Source organism: Callithrix jacchus, chromosome 15 (assembly GCF_049354715.1).
Source record: "Callithrix jacchus isolate 240 chromosome 15, calJac240_pri, whole genome shotgun sequence".
NCBI classification, from domain to species: Eukaryota; Metazoa; Chordata; class Mammalia; order Primates; family Cebidae; genus Callithrix; species Callithrix jacchus.
In genome coordinates this window covers 46,716,242-46,739,561 of record NC_133516.1, presented here as the reverse complement: position 1 = coordinate 46,739,561, position 23,320 = coordinate 46,716,242, and the positions used below count along the sequence as shown (strand labels likewise).

General features: G+C 40.3%; 1 long non-coding RNA gene across 3 annotated transcripts in view; it reads left to right on the top strand.

Annotated features, from left to right (window-relative positions):
- Positions 1 to 1,941: 1,941 nt before the first annotated feature.
- The window catches only part of LOC118147978 (uncharacterized), a 156,913-nt gene continuing 135,534 nt past the window's right edge, over positions 1,942 to 23,320 (top strand). For 2 of the 3 annotated variants that reach the window (XR_013527418.1, XR_004734707.3), the window contains exons 1-3: positions 1,942 to 2,020; positions 6,877 to 6,927; positions 9,386 to 9,478. This is a non-coding gene — a long non-coding RNA (uncharacterized LOC118147978). The remainder of the gene's footprint in view (positions 2,021 to 6,876; positions 6,928 to 9,385; positions 9,479 to 23,320) is intronic. The other variant, XR_013527417.1, reaches the window with a different exon arrangement.

Genomic DNA, 23,320 nt, shown 5'->3' with positions numbered 1-23,320 from the left:
AAAGTATGTTCTGAAAAAAAATAATCTCAGTGCTTCCTCTTGCTGGCTGTGCCATCAGAGGCATATTCTTAAACTCTCTGAACCTTAGTTTCTTCATCTCTAATTCAAGAATAACTATGTACCCAATTTTAATAGGTTTCTAGAAGGATTAAGTGAGAGAAACTAAATCAAGTACTGGTTAAAGGCCTGGTACATAATAAAGGCTTCGTAAACCATTGCAGTCATTATCATTTTGTCCATATTCAGTTGACTTATTATCTGTATGACTGTGGACAAATCACTCTGCCCTCCTGTGTGTCATTTTCCTTATTTGGGAAATAGGAACAATGATACCAAACCACAGTGTTGTTGTAAACATTTAAGGAGAGATTACTACATGTAAAACACCCAGCACCATGCTTGCTGTACCAAAAGTATTCAACAAATGCTAGCTGCTATTATTTGCAAGACTGACAGGTGTTCTTTGTACTTGAGTCTCTTAAGTCATTCATTCATTTGAGAACACATGTCAGAAACCTCCAATATGAAGGAAAGTACTTGATATAAATTCTTCTTCATGCATTTGGCCACCCTAAAAACAGAGTGGCTTGAATGTATGATGTTACTTCCTTCTGCTCTTAAGAGGGCATCCCAGGAGAAGGCAGATTCAATGACGCAGATGGGAAGCAAACCCTGCACCCATCAAGTCCTATAACCACTTTGTCTATGGACCTTCTGCCAGCATCTTCTGTAAGGTATGTTCTTTCACCCATGGTTGACTACCACTGTGCACCATGCTAGAAACTAAGGACAGAGTAAGAAACTAATAGGCATGATATCTCCCCTCATGGAGGTTCTGGGTAAGAGAAAGGACTCCCCTTTTCTTGGAGTTCAGTGGCTGAAAGTTAAAGAGCATATTTGGCAGAGGTCAGACAGGTGAGTGAAAATAATGTGTATAAAAAAACTGAAAGAAAGTAAGTGTGGTGGAAATGTGATAGGAGTGAGGGGATGTGGAGAGAAGAGATTGAAGAGGTAAATGTAGGTCCCATATGCAGGGCCTCCAAAGCAAAGGACATTGAGGACACATTGCAAGGTTTTGAGCAGAAGGTGGCATAATCAGATTTGGGATTTAAAAAGACTACTCTGGCTGCCTTATGAGGAAAAAATTGTTTGTATGTGGGATAGAGGAAGGATACTTAAGTTTTCTTGTGTCTGATGGCACAATAATTGCTCCATCCTCTTGAGTTGAACCCAAGGCTAGCTGGGGAGGTAGGTGAGCAGGAGAATGTAATGTCAAATATGGCCATCATTTGCTGGCATTGAGAAATAAGTGGTATGGTACTCAATAGATAGTACATGTGTTTTTTGTGGTGGGCCAAGAGTCCCCACCTCCTGCTATTCACACTCTCATATAATCCACTCTCCTTGAGGGTAGACTGGATCTAGTGACTTCCTTCTAGTGAGCAGAATACAGCAAAAGTAATGAGATGTCACTTCCATGCTTGCATTAAAAAAGACTGAGCCCTCCACCTTGTGGCATTCTCTCTGTTGCTGTCACTTACTTGGTCTGATGAAGCTCTCTATTGAGAGGCCCACATAGCAAAGAATTGAGGGCAACCTCCAGTGATCAGCCAGTGACTACTGAAGGCTTCAGACCAACAACTATGAGGAACTGAATCCTGCCAGCAATCATTGACTGAGCCAGGAAATGGATCCAGCCCCAGTGGGAGGAGTATGGCTCCGGCTGGCACCTTCCCTGTAGCTTGGGCAAGACCCTGGAACAGGATACAGGTAACCTGTGCCTGGCTTCTTGACCTACAGAAACTGTGAGATAAGAAATGTGTGTTGTTTTAGGATGCTAAGTTTTAGGGTAATTTGTTACACAGCAACATAGAACTAAGACACTATTATATGATGTCACAGAAGGCAAGAGAGGTACAGTATTGAGAAGAGAAAGTGGCTAGCTTTGTCAAATGTGATAGGGAGATCAAAGATAACCCAGGATGGTAAGGAATGAGTAAGCATTGAGTCTGGCAAGTAGGTAGGTACCACAATTTGCAAGGAAGCAGTGAGAGTATGCTGGGTGGGCTGAGGTAGAAAAGATAGGAGGCAAGTCATCCATGCGTTTATGTTTAGATCCTATGTAATGCAACCAAATTTAAAGTACCATTACTGCTACAGGCAGAAGTATGATCTTTTCAGGATGAATAATAAGATCTGTTTTTGCTTTCTATTTCTTGTTCAAATTCTTGCTTAAATCTTATGATCCTGAGCTTCTAAAAACTCTCCTAAAGGCCTCTATTAATGAATTTAGCATCTGGCTTTGCAGTGCTGATGCAAATTCTCCATTCTCTTTCTCTGGATCCTGTTCCCAGTGATACATTTCCTGTGCCCCCACTGCGTCTTTTCTACGTATGATCTGTTGTCTTTGGAGCCAACTTGGGAACAATGTGGAAAATCTATTCACGGTGATCTGGGAGTGTGGTCTTGATAGAGAATCAAGTTCAAGTTGCTTGAATTTGTTACCTAGGAGAAACTTCATGGACTGTCAAATGACACCCTAGGTATTTTCCCTCTCTCTAATCTTAACTGTTCCCATTCAGATCAGAGCAGAGGATTTGGAGCCACATAATTGCTGTGTGGCTTTGAGAAAATGACTTCACCTTTCTGAGCACCAATTTCCTCTACTGCAAAATGTTGGTAGTAATATACCTTTCTCTTTGGGTTGTTTTGAGGAGAATGAAAGGAGCTGAGATGTATGAGGAGCTGAGCAAGAGCTTAGCACAAACCCTTTTCTGAGCCCCTTGCTGCTGTGATACGGCAGCTAATCTTGAATTTGCTTACCTGCATGGCAAATTCAAACATTCTAGAGGCTGCCAGGCCAGCTGCCTGAGACATGTCATAAACAGCCAGGGGAGGCAATTTGCTTTCAAAGAGAAATAGAAGGAGTCAAAACAAGCACGTGAGCAGTGGGTCCAGCCCCGAGCCAGGGCAAATTTGGCACTTGGCAGTAGCAACAGCAAGATGTGCACCACCCAGAAAGTATGTCTCTGCAGGACCTCACAAGCTCAGGACCATCCCGAAACCTGTCTTCTCTATGCGCTTGTGGAAAAGATCTGTCAGGGTTACCCATGGTATCTGAACTGACCTATCTTAAAACTAGAGTTGCTAAGAATTACCTTGCTCTAATTTGATTTTTTTTTTAATGCCATGAAGGCCTGAACCTCCTCCTGTCAACAGAGTTTGTTTTCTCTCTTTAATTCTCTCTGGAGGGGTGTGGAACAGATGCAAGGGCTGCCTGAGAAAAGTATGCAGGACACTGAACAGCTGTCGCCGGCACTTCACGGCACTAAAACTTAGAAAATGACTTGATGCTGGCTGCTGGCATATGAGTTGCCATCCAGGATTCTTCCCTGGGATACTTATTTTTGTGTTTTCTTTCTTAGAGATAGTTACTGAGTTCCTGGAATGTAGATTCTGGCCTCCTTCTCTGGACTGTGATGTGGCTGGCTCCGTTTCACTGTTGAGTTTGTGCGTACCTGATTGCCTCTTCAGAGGGGCCCTCCCTGCCAACCCTATCTAAGCTCTTTTCCCAATTCCCTTCATGGTTACTTGCTATTGCAATAACCTGTTATATATTGTTGTCTTTGTATTCTCTGACATTATTTGTTTATATTTACAGCAGTAAGTTGTCCTTGCTCCCCCTAGAATATAGCTCAGCAACTTCATCCAACCCACTCATCTCTATATCCTCATCTACCCTATGGTGAAGGAATGATTATTATTCTCCCTGTTTTACAGTTGAGGAAACTCAGGATCAAATAAATCAGATAGGTTTCCCAAGTTCATAGAACTAGTTAATGGTAGAACCAGGATTAAGATCGGAAATACAGCTATACTGTCCAATATGGTAGTCACTAGCCATGTATGGCTATTAAGCACTTGGACTGTAGCTAGTTCATATTGAGATGTGCCATATACTGGGTTTGGTATGGAATACATACTAGATTTGGAAGACACAGTACAGTAAATTTTTAAAAATATCTCATCACTGATGTTTTATATTGATTAAATGATGAAAATTTTTTTTTTTTTACATACTGGGTTAAACGGAATACTAAAATTAATCTCAGTTATTTATTTTTACTTTCTAAAATGTGTTTACTAGAAGTCTTAAAATTACATGTGGTTCAAGTTGTATATCTCCTGGACTGCATTGGTCTATACCTTTAATCACCTCACAGAGTATGACCTGAAATGTCAGTAGACCCGAAACAGTGTCTCCATTGGTGCTAATGATAAAAATAAAAATCAGACAGCCATCCAATTTAGAAGTCCCTCTTCTGCTTTCTAAAGTTCACCTATTCAAAAATAAAAGCAGTTGTTCTTTAACCCACATACATTAGGTGTCTACTTTATGTAGACCACTGTGCGAGGTGCTTCTTAATGCAGTTAGAAACTGAATTAATCAGGAAGGGACAGTAACCCAACCTGAACTACCTTAAGCAGAAGAATAATAATTAGCTGTAAGAGTCTTGGGATAGCTCATATATTTCAAGGATAAGCTGGATGAGCAATGATAGAGATGGGACTCAAAATACACTCTCTCCCTCTCTCTGTTCTACATCTTTCTGAGTGTTGGCTCCATTTCCTTATACCACCTTTTTTCCATGGCCCGAGGCAGGATTGATGTCAGCTTCCAGGCTCACTTCTTCCCAGTTTCATCACCAGAGTCGAAGGGGTACCTCTAGTTTCAACTTCAGACAGGACTCGCATTGGCCTATGTTAACCCAGGACTCACACTGGCCTCACTTATGGGTCTTTTGGGCCAGTCCCACATGCATGATGACTGGCCCAGCTGGGTCGCATCCTCACCCATGTAAACAGATGGGTGTTTTAAACTGATAGACAACTTCCATTAAAACTAAAGGATTAAAGCCAAGGAAAGAATATTTCCCAATTCAAAAGGGATTCTTTCTTGATGAAAAGAGATAGGCTGAACAGACAGAATGATGGATTCTCAAAGTCTTTCTAGATGCCATTGTCTTCTTCGTGGGAAGGAATTTGAGAAATTATAAAAGTCTTGGTTAAAAGCAAAAACAAAGACATTAGTGTTGAGGCTCCTAAGATATTAAAGAAATTCATTAGAAAAATAAGAGCATGGAAGTCTTTTTGTAGATGGCATACAGAAATAAATAAGAATACTCACACATGGAGATCCCTGAAAAAGTGCCTGCCTTAGCTGGGAGCAATAGGTCAAGCCTATACTCGTGGCATTCTGAGAGACTGAGGTGGGAGGGCTACTTGATGCCAGGAGTTAAAGACCAGCCTGGGCAACATAGTGAGACTTCCTCTCTACAAAAAAATAAAAACATTACCCAGGCATGGTGGCAGGCACCTGCAGTGCCTGAATTGGGCTAAAGTGGAAGGGGGCTTGAGTTCGGGGGGTTGAGGCTGAAGTCAGACATGATCATGCCGTTTCCCTATGGGAAGAAAACACGCACCAGCATAAGTGACAGAGCGGGACCCTGTCTCTAAAAACAAAAGTGCTTGACTGCCTTCGTCATTATGACTGTATTCAAGACAGCAACTACTGAATGCAGATACCAGACCAATGAATGTACTTGACTTCTTATCATTGTTGGAATATTGCTGCTAACAATTTATTAAGTATTAACAGTGCAGAACATAGTATTAAAAACAGTTCTGGTCTAGTAGGTGAACAATCTCATCTAGGTAATATTTTCCGTTGAACAATGTGCCCCTGAAAAAATCCCTTTAGAGGAACTAAAAACTCCTACTCACAGTCAAAATGTCTCCCTTTTTCTCAGAAAAGACACTTGTTGGTTCTTACAGAAGAAAAAGTGCTTCCTCTTCATTCAGGATACAAATCCACCATTTTCAGCCTCATGATATAAAGCTGTCATCCTTCTTGTCATCTTATCACCACCTCCAATGTCCAGGAGCTTATCTTTCCTTTGTCACTTAGTCCTGGGAGGCCCGTTTGGACACATTTCATTAAAACTGAGAAAAAGAGGGCTTAGGTTGAATATTCAGACACTAAAGAGATCTTGGAATAATTTATAAGCCAATACATCCATGTCTGAGGAACCCAATGGGTATCTTGAAATACATTTACATCTATATCTATGCTAGCTTCATAGAGATATTTTTAAAAGTATGTGCTCATATTCATTTTTTACTTTTTTTCTTTAATTCTGGAAAGATATGAGTTTACCCTCTTATTTTCTTTCTGGTTGGCTACTCAGTTGCACAAAGATAAAGATGTAAAAGTCTAACTTTTCAGCTCAGATCATGAGGTCTTGCCTAAACTGGAGGGGTAGAAAGAAGTGCTTTTTTGCTATGCATGCCTGAAGCATTATGAAAGTAAGAGTCAGGTTTCTTGGCTGGGAAGATCTCATTTGGGGGAAAAAGGGCGGGGAAGGGAGTTGTCTTAGGAGGTAACTCAGGACTGCTCTGCATTGTACCTAATCATCATCTTCGTAGGAGCCTCTGAGCCTGTATTTCCACTACCTCACCTTCCTTGTGCTTCATGGAAGCCAAGGACAGGTGAGCACAAGAGTCAACCTCCACAGAAATAGGGTGGAATGAGTTTTCTTTATAGGTGTGCTGTGGTCAGAGAAAACTTGGGGGTTTTGTTTGCATCAGTCCTCATTACAATTTTTCTGATTTGTGGCAAATGGATGCTTTATACAAATTATTAAAAATTAGTTACCTAATGTATATAATGTCTTTGGAATGAAGATCAATAGAGACATTTTAGAAAGTGGGAGATGTTGGTTAGGAGTTGTGTTTTCCTCCATGGAAACTTTCATGTTTAATTAAATCTGTAAATTGAACTTTTTTACCCTTCTCATTTAAAACCCCGGCCAACAGGTACCTGGGCGTCCTGGCGCAAGATGCGAGTCTACATGTCTAGCTTTGCAGGTAGTGGTGACTCATTGTTATAACCAAATGGGAGGGAAGAAAAAACACACAAAAAAGTTCTCTATCTTACTGCAGAACGCAGAATGTCATTTTTGGAACAGTCAGTAATTTCTAGTTAGAAACTGCCAGGTTTATCTTAAAGGGACCATTACATAGTCTTGCTTGTATTTACTTGTGATTTTTATATCTGAGTTTATGCCAAATCATATGAAAAGAATGGAATTGATTGTTCATACAAAGGCTGACTATCCCTTGTAATTATTTATTTGCCTGTGTAAGATGACATCTATGATGACAATTGTCATAAGATAGGAATACCCACTTCACAATATTCCCTGAACCATTCACTTCAATTTTAGACACTAAAAGGAACCAGAGCTATTAGCAGTAAAATTCTCTGGTAAACTCTTTCTGTTCTAATTCAAATATTTTTCCTATTCTATCAGATTTAAGAGAAGATTTCTTCTAAGATGTGTCCGTAACTATGCCTTGATATTCTGGAAATCTGGAAAACAAATAATGAGCTTGTCTTTATCCAGAACTGAAAGAAGAAATAATTTGTTATTAAATGACTAAGACTTTTCTTCCAATAATAAGACTGAGTCAATGAATCACAGTTATCAGTAACTTGCAAAGTATAGGGCAAGCAGTTCAGAATTGGAGTTCCCCATCGTATTTCCACCTCATGGCCTTGCACATACTGTTCCCTCTGACCTACAACTCCCTCCCAACTCTCATTTCTTTGAATATCTCCTACTCATCACTTCTCAGTTTAATATCACTTTCCTGACATTGACTAGCTAATTTTAGTCCTCATGGCATACTGTAATTTTTCTTATGAAAATTTATAATTCATTAATAAGGTAAGTATTTATAGTAGAGAAAGTGCTTCCTCTTCATTCAGGATTCAAATCCCCTATTTTCAGCCTCATGATATAAAGCTGTCAGCCTTATTGTCATCACCATCTCTGATGTCTAAGAGCTTATCTTTCCTTTGTCACTTCATCAGGAGTTACCATTGGAACAGCAACTATTCATTGAGTCAGTTGAATGTTGGGACAGTTAATATTAAGTGGGGTGACTACAGTGCCAAGTACTGTGCCTCACACATAGTAGATACTCTATAAAAATTTTATTGATGGAATTAATCAATTCATTGATGTTCCATTTAGTTCTGTGGCAAAGGATCCCAAGCTCAGAAATAACTTGGAAGTAAATCTTAGCTAGATCCCAGACACCCCTTAGAGATCAAATTGTCCATCCTTTGCCTCCAGACAAGGCTATATCTGGTCTTGTGATTATTCAAAACTTCCAACCCACAATTTGGGCTTTGATAGCTTCTGCCAAGAGTACCATCTCTGCCCAACATTGCTTCAAATGCAAGCTCTAAAAACTGTTAGCATGTATTGGTGCCTAAGGGAGCCAGTCTTCAAGATGGCCCCCAATAATTCTCACCTCTTCTTAGTTACAACCTTTTACATTTTCCTCCCAATTCATTAGGGCTGTTCTCTGCTAACTTCTGAAGCTATTACATGGCTTCAGGGCTAGGTGATAAAACAAGGAATTGCAGCAGGAGCTCAGTCTTTTAGATAACCAGCTTTGCCAAAGTCAGTCACTATGCTGGAAGACACTGGAGTAGCCCTATGGAAAGTCCCATGTGAAAAGGAACTGAGGCTTCCACCAGCACCATCTTGTTGCCATGTGAGCAAGCCACCTAGGAAGTGGATCCTCCAGCACCACTTCCTTACTAAGAACACACTCTTAGTGTTCTTAGAGTTACCTAAGAACACTAAGCTCATAGTTTCATTGACCCAGGTAGAAATAGAAATACAGTGGAGGTAGTTTTAGATGCTTCATATCTTGTCAATATCCTCTTCAGAAGACAGAAAGGCAAGAATGTTATTTTTGCTCATCAAATGTTGGTTGAGAAATCATACAATGAATATTCATTACAACCAGAATAATGCAATAAATTCTCTATTCCCACTCAATTCAGTTAAAACCAGCTTCTTGGGTTAATTATAGGTTCAAAAGCTTCAATCCATTCAGGATGCTTGTCTTTATATGTTTCACAATTATTTTCTAATGCTGAGAACACTTCAGTCAAAGGTGGCTCTATAAATTCTTCTTTACTTGGCAAATAGACTCTATGCTTTCTTTCAAGAGAAATTTCTATTTTCCCAAACTTTAGTCACCTCAAATACAGGCCAGACACAGCCATGGACAGAGGAATAAATGTGATCTCTGTGGAAGTCAACACAAAGTACCTTATTCCATTAAAAATAGTGGAAGGTGGGTCTCATCTACTCTTGGCATGAAAAATGTTGGGTGTTGTGTGGATGCCTCATGCCTTGTACATTTTGTCCCGTTTTGTACCACTAAACACTTCTGCGTCCTTTTTATTTTCATTTTTCATTCTTTCTAGCAAGAAGCCTTATTTTCCTTTTTTGTCCTTTAGGTTTGCCTTGGCAGGGAGCACCTGTTTATTTGTCAAAAACGTCCTGGCCAGCCTGTCCTCCTAGAGACCCCACATTATGCCCCATGCTTCAGGGTCAGTAGCCATTTGATTTGTTCCTTTCATAGTTGTATCTTTATTTCATTGTAATAATAATACCTGCTGATCATAAAGATAAATACCAAACAATACAGAAAGATATAAGGCAGAAAAAATCACTTCTGTTCCCTATGGTTAATAGTTTGGGTTTAGGCTTTCGTGTTTTTGTTTGTGTGTGTGAGTATGTACGTATGTATAAGGAAAATGTTTTCATATATGGAATCATTTAATCATATTGTGTAACTTACAAATTTTTAGCAATATATTGGGAATATACTTACATAATAGCACCATCATACTTTGTTGCCTTATTTAGGTGCTAGACAAATTCTCAAAAGAACACCATAAGACAATTACTATTAATGGTTCCATTTTATAAATAGAGCAGTTGAATCTTAGAAAATTTAAGTGACTTATCTGATGCCACAAAACTCAGAGGAGGGAGCTGGAATTCAGTACCCAGCAATTAGATAGATGTAAGGGTCTAAACTCTTAGCTGCTATATATGTCAGTATTTACAAATCCAACTCTTGCTCTTCAGAGTAGTTAGTACATAGCATTAATGCCTTTCACATTTGCCGCATACCTTCACTGGCCTTCTGCTCTAGACCCTTGACTTGTTTCCCTTTCCTCTCCTGTAAACCCCTCCAATTTTCTGTCCCCTTTGTCTACCTTCCCAAGCTTATTACATTTTTGCTTTATTTGTATACTCTGAATAGTATTTCCCTTCTCTCCGAGTGTGTTTTGTCCTTAATAAACTGGTGCTGGTTTCGACAATGATGGGGAGAAGTTGAAGACTTTATACAATTTGGGGATCCTATTCATAAGGCCTACAAGCCCTATTATCTTAGGAATCAGTAGATTTAATGAATAATGTTTCCTTTTTTCCCTCCTACTCTAATTTTGATTCTGCTCATTCCTAACCCAGGTCATTATCTCCTCCTGAACTTTCACTAACAATGCCTTGGGTGTGTCCATGAAGCTCTTAAATCCTCTTCCTGAGAAAGAGAAAGAAGAAAAGCATCATTATGTGTGGGCTAGAGTGTGTGGGGGGATGGGAGGAAAACTGGGGGCACAAAGAGGTGAACCCACTGGGCTTGGTTTACAGACTAGGAAGCCAGGGTAACGGCCCTCCTAAATCTGTACTGTGTCATGATCCAAGAGCACTCCCAGCCTCAACCCAGTCGTTTTGCCTCTGAGAACACTGTCTGAGAATGAAATCTAAACCCTCAAAGAAAAGGCAGGACTTAAGGCCTCACTGCTGGCACAGAATAGTGTGCAGTTTTCCTCCTGTGGGAAGCAACAGACCATCACAGCAACAACAAGATGTTGGTAATGGTGGCTTCGCTACTGGCTTGGTGGCAGAGAGCTCCAGGCTCCTTACAGTGCATCCTCTTTTTTTATAAGTGGCGGTTAGGCTGCAGCCTCTGAACCATCACATCTCAGATGGATTCCATTTCTGGGAGTTACCAAGTGGTCCTTATAGAGTAGCATTAATCACATGGCATTCAGAGTTGACTATTTTTTCACTGTAGCTAAAAAAGATAAAGGTATTGAGCTGGAGGAGATTATCACAAATAGCTACTAGGTATGACATTGAATATTAGCTGCAGTCAACAGGTTGTGGTTGCCCAAAGAATGTGTGTATAGAAGGATTCTGCAGTCACTTCCAGACTCAAAGGGAAGCGGCTCCATAAATGACTAGTAATGTCTGTAACAGCCATGGGTGAAAAGCATGGTAACATGTATGTGTCATGTATTTGTCGTAAGAATATGTTGTGGAACTGTAAAGATCTTCCCAAGGTGTCTGGAACATTAAAACTTCTCAGTAAATGGGAATTATACAGACATACCACTGAGGGTGGTCACACTATAAAATATTACCAGGGCCAAAGAATAAACAAGTATATTGATGATCCTGTTGCTAAATATAATAGCGACTTTGAAGATGCTTTTTCCTTCTTTTGATAGTGACTGCTTTTCCTGATCTAGGGACTGTGCCTTAAGTTTTAGGATGTGTCCTGCCATTAACAGAAGTTGGGGCTAGGCTCCAAACACCTGTCTTGGCAAATTCGTTCTTCATTATAAAACCTGGTATGCAGTAACATGGCTCACATACCCAATACAGGTGAAGACCCACTTTGTTTTAGTTGTGTGTACCCTCTGGGCACATTGTGTAAGGGCTTTGCAACTCAGTTTTCTCATGAATTAAATGAGTATATTTAATTTACAGGATTGTCATGAGATTACATTTAGATAATCTAATCTTTGTGAAAAAGCTACAGAGATGCTATTATTCTAAGGTATTAACACTTTCATAATTTTTTTTTAATTTTTTTTTTTTGAGACAGAGTTTTGCTCTTGTTACTCAGGCTGGAGTGCAATGGCGTGATCTCGACTCACTGCAACCTCCGCCTCCTGGGTTCAGGCAATTCTCCTGCCTCAGCCTCCCGAGTAGCTGGGATTACAGGCACGCGCTGCCATGCCCAGCTAGTTTTTTGTATTTTTAGTAGAGACGGGGTTTCACGATGTTGACCAGGATGGTCTCGATCTTTTGACCTCGTGATCCACCCGCCTCGGCCTCCCAAAGTGCTGGGATTCACTTTCATAATTATTATTCTGTTTATGCATATACCTTCTGAATTTACTTGGGCTAGAGGAGCAGCTGAAAACAAATGTCCAGACCTGAAAATAACAATAGTGGTGGGCGTTACCATTTACTTGTTTACTAAGGCCCACTCAGGATAGACACTAGATTAGTTCCTACCTTATCATTTAAGGGTAGGATTGCTAGGAAGAATATAGGATGTCCAGTTAGTTTTAATTTTAATTTCAGATAAATAATCAGTGGGACATGTTTATATTTTAAAAACTATTTGTCATTTATTTGAAAATCAAACTCAACTAGGCAACCTTTAAAAAAAATAATAAGTGGCTGCTGCAATCTAGGACTTGTGAGAGTATTAAGAGTTTGTAAACATAAACTACTTAGAAGAGTGACATTCACGTAGTAAGCATGTGATGTATGTTAGCAATTAGAGAGACAGCCTCATATCAAGGTTACAAGGACAGGCTCTGGAGCCAGACAGCCTGCACCAAACCCCAGCGGGACCACTTACAAGCCGGGTGACCTAGGACATGATACTTTACCCCTCCATGCTTGAGTTTCCTTATCTAGAAGGTGGAGAGAATGACATTCTCTTCTTCATAGGGCTATTGTGAGTGCCACTGAGTTAATATGTGTAAAGGTTTTTAGAAAAGCACCTGAGACAGTGAAAGGCTCCAAAAATGACAGCTCTTATGATATTACTGTCGTTGCTATTTTTATGTGTTTAGCTGGCCCTAAGCTTTGAGTATTAGTAATAAAGGAATGTTATAATAAAGTGTAATAAATAATACTTTTTTATTTATTACAATAAAGGAGTATTGTAATAAAGGAATCCATACCTGCTGTTTAACAGAAAAGTTTTGGGCAACTAGGAAAGTGTTACCTCATCCCCAATTCACAGCAGACATAAGCACTAACTTGCCTAAGGTCACATGGCCAAAGCTGGGGTTCAAATCCCTGACTGTCTGACTCAAAAACTGAATCTCTTTCCACTCCTCTGGGCAGCTGAGATTTGTGATCTATGAGGTGGGAAAAGTGGCTAAGAATTGTTAACAGTAATAGCATCTATTGTGTGAGCATTTAGTAAATTCTGGAGAATGCTTTCTGGATATTAGAATTATATTGTAGTTCATTATGTTTATCAAAAAATCTAAATATTCTAAAGCATTTTATCACCTTTCTTCTTCATGCTTGAGGTGGACAAAGCAAGGATTATTGTCACCCCTAGGCAGCAGTGAGGAAGTCAGAACCCAGGAAGGTGAGGTGACTTGCTCCGATTCACCCAGCAGAATAAGGAGTAGCGAGTAGGACCAACATCCTTGGTTTCAAAGCCCGTGTTTGTTTTCTGAACTGTGTCACTTCCTCCATTATAAACACATTCCTCTGTTAGAGCTTTCACATGGTCTGGTTTGGTTGTTATTAAATTAAGTGTGGCGTCCACATCCAAAGACAACTCGAGTGTTCTGTCTTAGAAAAATTCCCGTGTTGGATTTTTGCCCCCAGTTTATCTACAAATTAATAAAAACAAATAATTTGCAAATCCAGGGGAGGAATTAGCAAAACAAACTTTGCTGTTATTTTTGAGCTATAAGGGGAACAAGTAAGCACCATAATTGTTAGCAAATGTTCTATAGCCTGCATTATCTCATCATGCTAATTATAAAGCAAAAGCCACTTCACCTCCGATTTTCTTCAGAAATCATAGGTATAATTCCTACCATGTTCTTACAGTATCTTAAATGTTCAGTCATACTACTAATGGTCATGTGGCAGCTGAACATGCTCTGTGAATCTGTTTTTGGATTCCTGAAACTATTGCCCATGAAGTGTGTCTCTAGATCGCTATCAACATATAATATGTCCATCATTGAATTTCTTTTCACTTAAGAAAAAGGGGGGCAAATGTGGTGGTTCACACCCGTAATCACAACACTTTGGGAAGCCGAGGCTGGCGGATCATTTGAGATCAGGAGTTAGAAACCAGCTTGGTCAACATGGTGAAACTCCATCTCTACTAAAAATACAAAAATTAGCTGGGCACAATAGTGGGCTCCTGTAATCCCAGCTACTCAGGAGACTGAAGCAGAAAATCTCTTGAGCCTGGTAAGTGGAGGTTGCAGTGAGCAGAGACAGCGCCACTGCCCTCTATCGTGGGTGACAGAGTGAGACTCCATTTAAAAAAAGAAAAAAGAGAAAGGTAGTAAGATACTTATGGAAATAGCTGATTTTGGAAACTTTAAGAGGAGAGGGCTGTTTCACAGGGCAAGAAACTATCCCGTGACATTTGCCCTCTTCCCTGCTCAGCTCCAGGCTGCTGGGCTGGAGACCCTTAGGCTACTCTGAGTCAGGAGTCCTAAAACCAAATTCTATGAAAGCTAAGGGTCTCCAGCCCAGCAGCCTGGAGCTGAGCAGGGAAGAGCTGACAATCATCAAATGTCACGGGATAGTTTCTTGCCCTGTGTAACAGCCCTTTCCTCTTAAAGTCTGCAAAATCAGCTTTTTCCATAAGCATCTTGCTACCTTTGCCCTGCGAAATTCTTCCTGTGGGGCAGAGGATGGTGGAGGTGAGGGCGGGAGGCAGCGGAAGTTCTCTCTCCTCTCTCAGAAACCTTGCATGCTGATCATAGGCAGTAAATTTTATAACAGAATCAGTAAGGAAAAAAGCATTCGAATGTGTAGATCAAGGCCTTTTTTATTGTTAAAAAAAAAACTACGCAAGAAAATAAGAGGAAAGAAAGACTGGAAGGAGGTGTAAACAAACAGAAGGGCATTCTTTCTGGATGGCTGGCCAAAATTGCTTTATTTGCAAGTAATAGAATGCCAGCTGGAAGTTTAAACAGAAATAAAATAAGAGAAAGTATATTCACTTATATAATTTTTTTGCTCATATACAAAGGCTACTAATTTCACATATGACGAGATCCAAGTCTTCAAATTCTCTTTGGGGATCTCTCCTCACCCTTCTTTGTCTCCATCCAGAAAGCTATTCTCTATTCTTCACTATCAGAAGCTTCAAATTTGTTAATCTTATGTCTTCCTGGTTCCAAAAGAAAAGATCATCTTTCAGGAACTCCAACGAAAGTCCCAGAGGAGAGTCTGGTCCATTGGTCCATGCATGCATGAGTCATCTCCACAAAAGCTATGTGGTTTTGCTAGACTATTTTAATATAATTTTTTAATGAACATGTATTATTTTATAATGAGGTCTAAACATTTAAAAATTTATTTTGAAAGATGCTGTGATATAAAAGAAAAGATCTAGGAGATTCTAAGCACCAGGAGATACAGTACTTCTAATGCCTACAATGCCTTTCAAGAAAATGAACAGCAATTTACTTACAGCATAAACCACCAGAGTTTGCCCAAGAGAGCCTACTACCGTGGTTACAGTTAGAGGGAGGTGAAAGAATCACCCTAACTTAATGAAAATAGCACTGTCCTGTCTACTTGGGTTAACTCATTTAATTGTCATGAAATCCATCATAGGTAGGTACCATTGATTTCCACCTTTTTCAGATGAGAAAACTGAGGCCCACAGAGATGAAGCAATCTGCCCCAAGATAAGCATAAGTGAGAGGTGATGCTCACACTCAAATAGAGCTTCTGTCTAGGGGGTTGTTGAAAATAAGATACCAAGGGAAGAGCCCAGAAATAGAGGGAACAGCTCAGAAGCAGAGGGAACAGCTTTGCCTGAAGCCAAAGGCAAAGATGGGAGAACAAAGCTTCTTTGGAGAGGACTTCAAAACACCCGGCCCTCAGAACTGTTATTGCAGCCTGAGGGACAAGGGCCCATTGTTCCAGTGCCTCATGAGCTGTTTTCCTGTCCTGTTCACTTCCCTGTCCCTCTTCATGATACTCCATCCTCTGACATAGTGTAGTCTCTTCCTTGCAGCCTGGAAAAGCCCAACTCGTGAGCATGACAAGGGACACAGGTAGTGCTACATGCCTCTGGTTGGCCTAACTAACTGCCATCAAGTAAGAGAAAGCCAATGAGCCTTTTCATTTCTTTTCCCTTGCCCTCCTGAAGTTCCCAGTTTGGATGCCTTTTCTGACACAGATTTCATTCTACCTGGTATTACCAGGTGGTCAGATGTTTCCTTCTCCTGCAAGACATCATCTTCAGGATAGGACCTGTGCTTTACTCATTGCTGTATGAGCTCAGTTCTCAACACACAGCAGGGGCCCAATAACCTCTTGTGACATAAAACTGAGGTTTGTCTAGGCCCCCAGGGGAGATCCCATGGATGACAGATCTCTCTGCAAGGATGTCTGTCTCTCCAAAGACCAAGAGTTGGCCTCTCCTTCCTTCTCTTCTCCTGACATTGATCTTGCCTGATAGTGAAGAATCAGCTTTCTTTTCCATACAGAACTAATTGCACTCCTGACACAAATCCTTTAATACTGTCCTCAGGGGCCAGGCCCGGGTGATGCCTATGTCTGCACCACTGAGAATCCTGCCTCCAGAGTCACTGACTAGAGAACCACCTGGAGGCAAGAGAACCACCTGGAGGATGCCTTGAGGGGCTGGAGAGAGGCCACCCCTGGCAAGATCAGATTTTGCACTCTTCTTCCAGTGAGAAGTAGGCCCCAGCAAGACCGTGCCCTTTTTCTTTAAACTACTGCCTTTTGGAACTGGGACACAAAGCTTTTGAAGAGCAGGTTGACATTCAGATTTTAGAGACTGGTTGTAATTTGTGAGGCCACTGGAGATCTTGGTGGGAGATGCTGAAGAACAGGACGAGACCACTGGCATGACCACTCAGAGAAAGACCTTGATGAATTTCCTTCCAAGGGTTGTTGAGACATCTAGGAATGTGGGAGCATCACTGGGTGCTCAGCAAATGTTCTTGGATGCTTTTTAAAGCTGTTCTTTTGAAGATCAAGGAAACAAAAGACAAAATACGTCAATTTTCCACTCAATAATTTCTGGCTGCAGCCTTCCTTGCTAATCTTATCTAATCCCACCCCGTCCTTCATTTATAATACTGCAGGTTCTTCTCTTGATTCCTCAAATATTCTGGTCTTGTTCCCATTGCAGGGCCTTTGCACTTGCTGTTTCCTCCTCCTGAGATGCCTTTCATTCTGACCCATTGCATCAGGGAAGTGCCAGCTCATACTTCACTTCCTCAGAGATGCCATTCTAGATCACTCAACCTAAAGTATTTCTCCCCAGGTGAATTCTCCCTCATTATCCTCTTCATAATCCTTCATAAGCCTTCCCACCAGCTACAATGATTTCCTCTATTGATTTTTTGACATTATCTGACTTCACTAACATGTAAGTTCCTTAAAAGCAAGATCCTTGTAGCTTGACGTCACCATCCATAGGGCTCAGTTACTATGCCATTCTCTCTGCCTCTGGCAGTGGGAAAGATAACGTTTCTCTTTCACAGGTCAAGCTGGAGCCTGACTCTTAGTTTGGAGCCTTAGAAGGCTTTTTGATGTAGCATCCTACAAGTTATGATTTTCCAAGGCTATTTCTGCTGAACTTTGAGATTTATTTGTTTGTTATTTGGTGGCATTTGCAGGAATTCGTTTTGGAGTTTGACCACTATAGCATAATGTTGGCGCTGTGTGTTTAACTAAATGATAGCTTCTTGAAATTCATGGAACTGCTCAGATGTCTTGGGCATTCTGTTTTCCAAATTATGTTCCTCAAGTACTACTTCCTCAGGTATTACTGAGTGTCCCCCATGAAAAACAAAAAGGGAGAGGAGGACATCTGTGCAACAGACATTGTCCCATTAGTCTCTCCTCAGCACTCACAGTTCCTGTGTATGATGACTTGAAGGCTGCTCTGTCGGAAGCACCTGCCAGTCTCAGCTTAAAGTTGTTCTTGGGTGCCAAGCAGGGCAGACAGGAAGTGCCACTGAGTTAGCACCCCTGGAAGCAGCCCTCAGTTTATGACTGATAAAGGGCTGTTGGATACTCAGTTTCCTCACCCTTCCTCTAAACATCTCTGAGGTGTGTTCTTCCCAGCCATCCCTAGCAAGATTGAGTACCAGATGTCCACAGCAGTAAATCTGCTTATTAAGATATCCTAGGTTGGTGTCCTGCCCCTTCCAATTTAACTTTCTGTCTCCCCTTATAGTGCTTCCTACAAATTCACCTCCCAAATAAAACTCCTTCCACCTTAATCTTTATCTCAGGATCTGCTTCTGGCACAATCTAGTATAAGACAGCATTCTACGGCCAAACATAGCCAAATAAACTTAAAAAGAATCAAGCAAAGTCACATTCTTTTCTTTTCTTTTTTTCCCCTGCAGGACCTCTACACTTCTCTAATGTGCTAATATGCATTGTGAAATTCCATTTCCTTTATTTATTTTTCCATGGAGATCGAGGCAATGGTATCCTTTTTCACAGGGAAATGTGTGGAATCAGTGAGCCTTAGAAAAACACACTTTAGGAAGTACTTATTCCATTTCTCTACCAAAATGTATACTTGGGGACAGTTCTGTGGACTTGAAGCTTCATGTTGTCAAAAAAATAGTTTGAATGTAATAGCATTATCTCCACAGCCATACACAAATTATCTTGGCAAAAATGACATGTACAGATCCAAGCTTCTGTTTAGAAGAAACACAGAATGGACGAGGCTTTCAAAGCTCCTTCCTTCCCAAAGTCACTCACAATTTAATTGAGAGATTTTGCTCATCTCTTGTTCTTTCCCTTTGTCATTCTAAAAGCCACAGAATTAGAAATGAGCTGAGGGGAACAGACCATATTAATGGATAAAGAATTGACAAGACTATTCACTAATAAGTCAGTCATTCACACTGTGGAGGGGGGATATGGATGTGAGGGAATCATGGTGTCTTCCTCCAGCAAGATTGGGTTGGTGTTGAACTCGTAGTTACAAAATGAACTAATCCCCATCTGAGAAGTGCTCTAAATGAAAGTGCAAGTTGCCAAGAGAGTGTATGTCAAGAGCACTAGCAAGGGTTCCTGAAGCAAGAGGCATTTAGGAGAAGGAATGAGTGTTGTGAGGCAGCACTAAGGCTGGGGATGGGAAGGACTGAGACTTCCAGGGAAGTGACCAGTGGGACCTGACTTGCAAAGGCTAGTTGAAAAGTGTGGGACCTCAGTCTGGTAATGTGGGCATGGCCAGATCAAGTGAATGTACTTACTTGGTGAGGTTCAGTATTAAACATTCCCTAGTCTCTGTTCATACCCTTGTCTGCAAAGTAGGAACAATAGTACTGACCTCATAGGGTTATGAGGATTACGTGAAATTAATACATGTAGGGCCCTTAGCAAATTGCCTGCTACATAGCAGATGCTCAATAAATGTTATTATATTATTAATTTAAATGTTGTTCATGCTTATTCACTGGGAGAACTAAGATTTAAACTCAGGTCTTTCTAACTTGAGTCTCCCCTATTAACTACCATATTGTGTATCCTGGGTTGATTTTATGTCATTTCTCAAATGAGATTTTGTGGTTTATTGGTGACCCTCAAACAGCCTAAGTTTTAAAAAATATTTAGGAGTTAAGCATATACAAAAATGGTCAGGAGATTTTTAGTAACAAAATGCATTCTGCAAAGGTTTATATACTGTGAATCACAATTTTATTTTAAAAAATATTTAGAGTAAGACTAGATTTTTAAAAATAAAAACAGTAAAAACATTGATAGATCATGGAATTGTGGGTGATTTTTAAAAAACAATCTTTAATAAAGCTTTTATGATTTTTCACCCAAAGGTGAAAAGCCTGCTTAAGTTCCAGATTTCCTTCTTGGCCCATTACTTAGGAATTACTCATTTCCCTGTTTCTGAAGAAAAAAAAAAATACATGTATATAGGACCCACTTCCTACCAGGAATTGATTTAAAAGACTAAAAATCAAGCTTGAAAAAGAGTTAAGGCTAGTTGACTGTGCTTCCGGGTCTATTTTAAAAGGAAAGAGATACTTTTCCACTTTTAAGGGAATTCAATGCAAAAGTACAGGAGTGGTCCATTTCCAGTACTGGCAAGCAGACCAGTGCTCAGAGCATCTGTGGATCAACTGGCTGGCACAAAAACAGAGCAACTAGATTAGCTTCATCACCTTACTCAGTGGCTTAGTTCAAATGCTTAAGGCATTTTTCAGAGTGTACTGGGCCCAGGACTGGGCTTGGATAACACCTCAGAATTATTAAAGAAATTGTATATGCTCCTTGGTTTTTGTCCTAGAGAGAAAACATGACCACTAAGGCCCCATTTCCCCTTTGCAAGATGTTAGCCACAAACATGCCACCAGCAGACTGGTTTAGACTAAACATAAAGCATTCCTCAGGCTTTTCAAGGAACACAATAGCATATGTTCCCTTTGGGATTTGAAGTCCATCTTTGAGCATCCATCCATTCTTCTTCTACACACATACAACATCAGATCAAAATGTGTCCCGAGACCTGAAAACTGTTTGGTAAGAGAACTGCAGCAGTATTGAGTCAGACATCAAGGCAGCACATGCAAGTTTAATTTGGATTAGGATGACCCAGATTTAAAAAAAAAAAAATTGTGTAGTCTTGTCAGATCTGCCCTCCTCCCCTCCACAGAAAGGTGTAGCTGCAGTTCCCCAACCTTTGTTCCCCAACAGGTAACTTTTTAGCATCCTAAAGAGCATCCCAACAGGCAGTCTTTTATTAAGTGCCTACTATGTGTCATTTATTGCAATGGCGTGTCTCAAAGGGGAAGAAACTGGTAATTTTTCTAGCAAACAGACTCTTGGCAAATGTTTCTGAGGTAAATCAGGATTTATTTGAAGCTTAAGACAGAGGATGTGGGCTCCAGATGGTACTTGTATGAGTGCAAACTTTTAAATAAAACAGGACTGACCTCAGAGTGTAAGGAGCACGTTTTTGCAGATTATTAGACCATCCGTCACTTGAGGACATTTGAATAATGTCTTTCATAGGAAACTGGGGAAATTATGTGCCTCTTTTTGAAGGTTTCAGTTCTGAAAGAATATGCTCATGAGGCATTCATTGATTTCAGAAGGTGGACCCTCAGGGTATGTAAAAGGTGTGCTGAAATCCTCAAAAATGCATGATCCCCCTCAACAACCATGATCAATCACTGCATTAAAATAATAAATAAATGAAAGACTGTTTCCATGTGTTGGCGTAGAAAGCATATGTACAATGGCAGGCTCTGAAGATTCAGGGCAGATCTACTGAAGTTCTATTTGGAAGGTTCCAAAGCATTTTGAGAGACAGATAAAAGGTATATCTTGAGGACTTTGAAATCAACAGTCAGATCTCTGGAATGCCTGGATTTTGACTCAAAAGTACTATGTTGCCTAGTGGTGCATTCTTCTTTCCATTCCCTCATGGATAAATCTTTTTCACTCTTCAAGATTTTCTTGGACAAAGCCTCGTTCACCCGAGGTGTCACCTGCTTTTCTCCATGGCAACCCCACTGCCATTATGTGGCTGACTCCCAACATGCCTGTGAGTAGGAAACAAGTTTAATTCCTCTCTGTGCCACATAGCACCTCTCACAGAGGCCACACAGAATACGGCCCAAGATGGTTTGGAATGAAATAAACTAGAAAGGGAGAGAGATTTCACCAGGACATTAACCATTAATTCATTTCTCATCCCGTGTGTGTGTGTGTACCCAAAGAGACACAATGAAAGACACTTGATGATTACCTGGGAAAGCTTTGGAATTAACCTCAGGGGCCACCTGGCAAAATTCTTGAAAGCTAGTATTAGGCAGTAGTACAGTCATATGGATGTATGGCATTTGGTGGTCAAACTGGTCTAAACTAGAAATACTTATATTTGATCCAACAAAACGTTCACTAGGTGCCCGTTGTATTACAAGGTAGACTGCATACAGGGTGCTGGATTGAGGAAGATGAATGGGCCTGCCACTAAAGTCTCACAGTCAAAACTAAAAGAGAGGTAAATAGCTAAAATATGATGTCATGTGTGCTATTAATAGAGTCATAAAAATGGTACTGTAGCAGAGATGGCAAATAGATGTTGGCTGTGAACTGTAGTCAGTTGGTTGAGACTGACTGCTTTGGAATGCTGTGTTGCAGATTCTCCTGTCTTTGAGTTTATTGAAAAACAGAGCTGTGATTAATTTGTAATGTCTGCCAGAAATGGAAATGAGGGGATTTGTGACTCAAGTGCCATGTGTTAATCATCAGAACTTTACCTGTAGAAGAAGGATAACAGGGAAGACATCCAGGAGGAGCAGGCATTTGCATTCTATGGCATCCCATATTCTTAAATTGAAGTAAAGAGCATTAAGAGGGTAAACTAAGGCACAATACAATTTTTTTTCTTTTTTTTGAAGAGTTTGTATGAACAAATAGTGATTCACGAATCCAGAAACTCTAAACCAGAAGTGGTTCAGAAACTCTACCAAGGGAACATAAGGGGGAAGCTTTTATAGGATGAACATGGAAGTAAAGCAGAGAAAATATTTCACCAGCTACAGTTATATAGTTGCCTTATTTGATCAAGCCCCTGGAAAATCTGTAATTATATAACCATAAGTTTGTTTGCTGCTGCTTACTGGTTGAGCTTAAGTTATATTTTTTTCTAATATGGGCATTTATAAGAAATAATTCAAATTAAGTTTTACGTATGCTTGCAGATCAAGCAAGGTCGAGGCCTTTGTCTGCTCAGGGATTCTTCAGGCCTGGTCCCCATTTTAAATTTGCTTTAACAAGGGTCATATTGAAAAAGCAGGCAGCCTTAAATTTAAATCCAGACTTTGCTTTCTACGAGTTACTAAGCATTCCTAAGCCTCATTGGCCACCAAGTGAAGTGGAGGCAATAATACATCTTTGTTGTGTGGATGAAATGGGAAAACACCTAGCAAAAAGTCCAGCTCTCAGAAGATGCTTAACAAATGATAGTAATTACTGCTGCGATGATTATGGATTTCCTAAACTTCCTCGGTATGATAATATCTCAGCTTTACTTTCTGATGTCTCAAGTGAAAGACTCATTTGCATTTGAAAGTGCAAGAAAATGGTTAAAGTTTTATCTCATTAAAACCACAAGCTCAATGGACAAGACAGGAAGTGATAAGAGAATGAACTGCTTTCTTTCTGGGGCAGTTTAGCAACACAAAAACAGTCCTCATTCCCAAAGACTCCATTTTAAAGTACATCTTGTCTTTTTAGCAGGTAAACTCTGTGAAAGCAGGGATCGTGTCTTATGTGGGTTTTGTAAATGCTCAGCCACACATTGTGGGTGCTTAGTAAGTGTTAAAGATCAA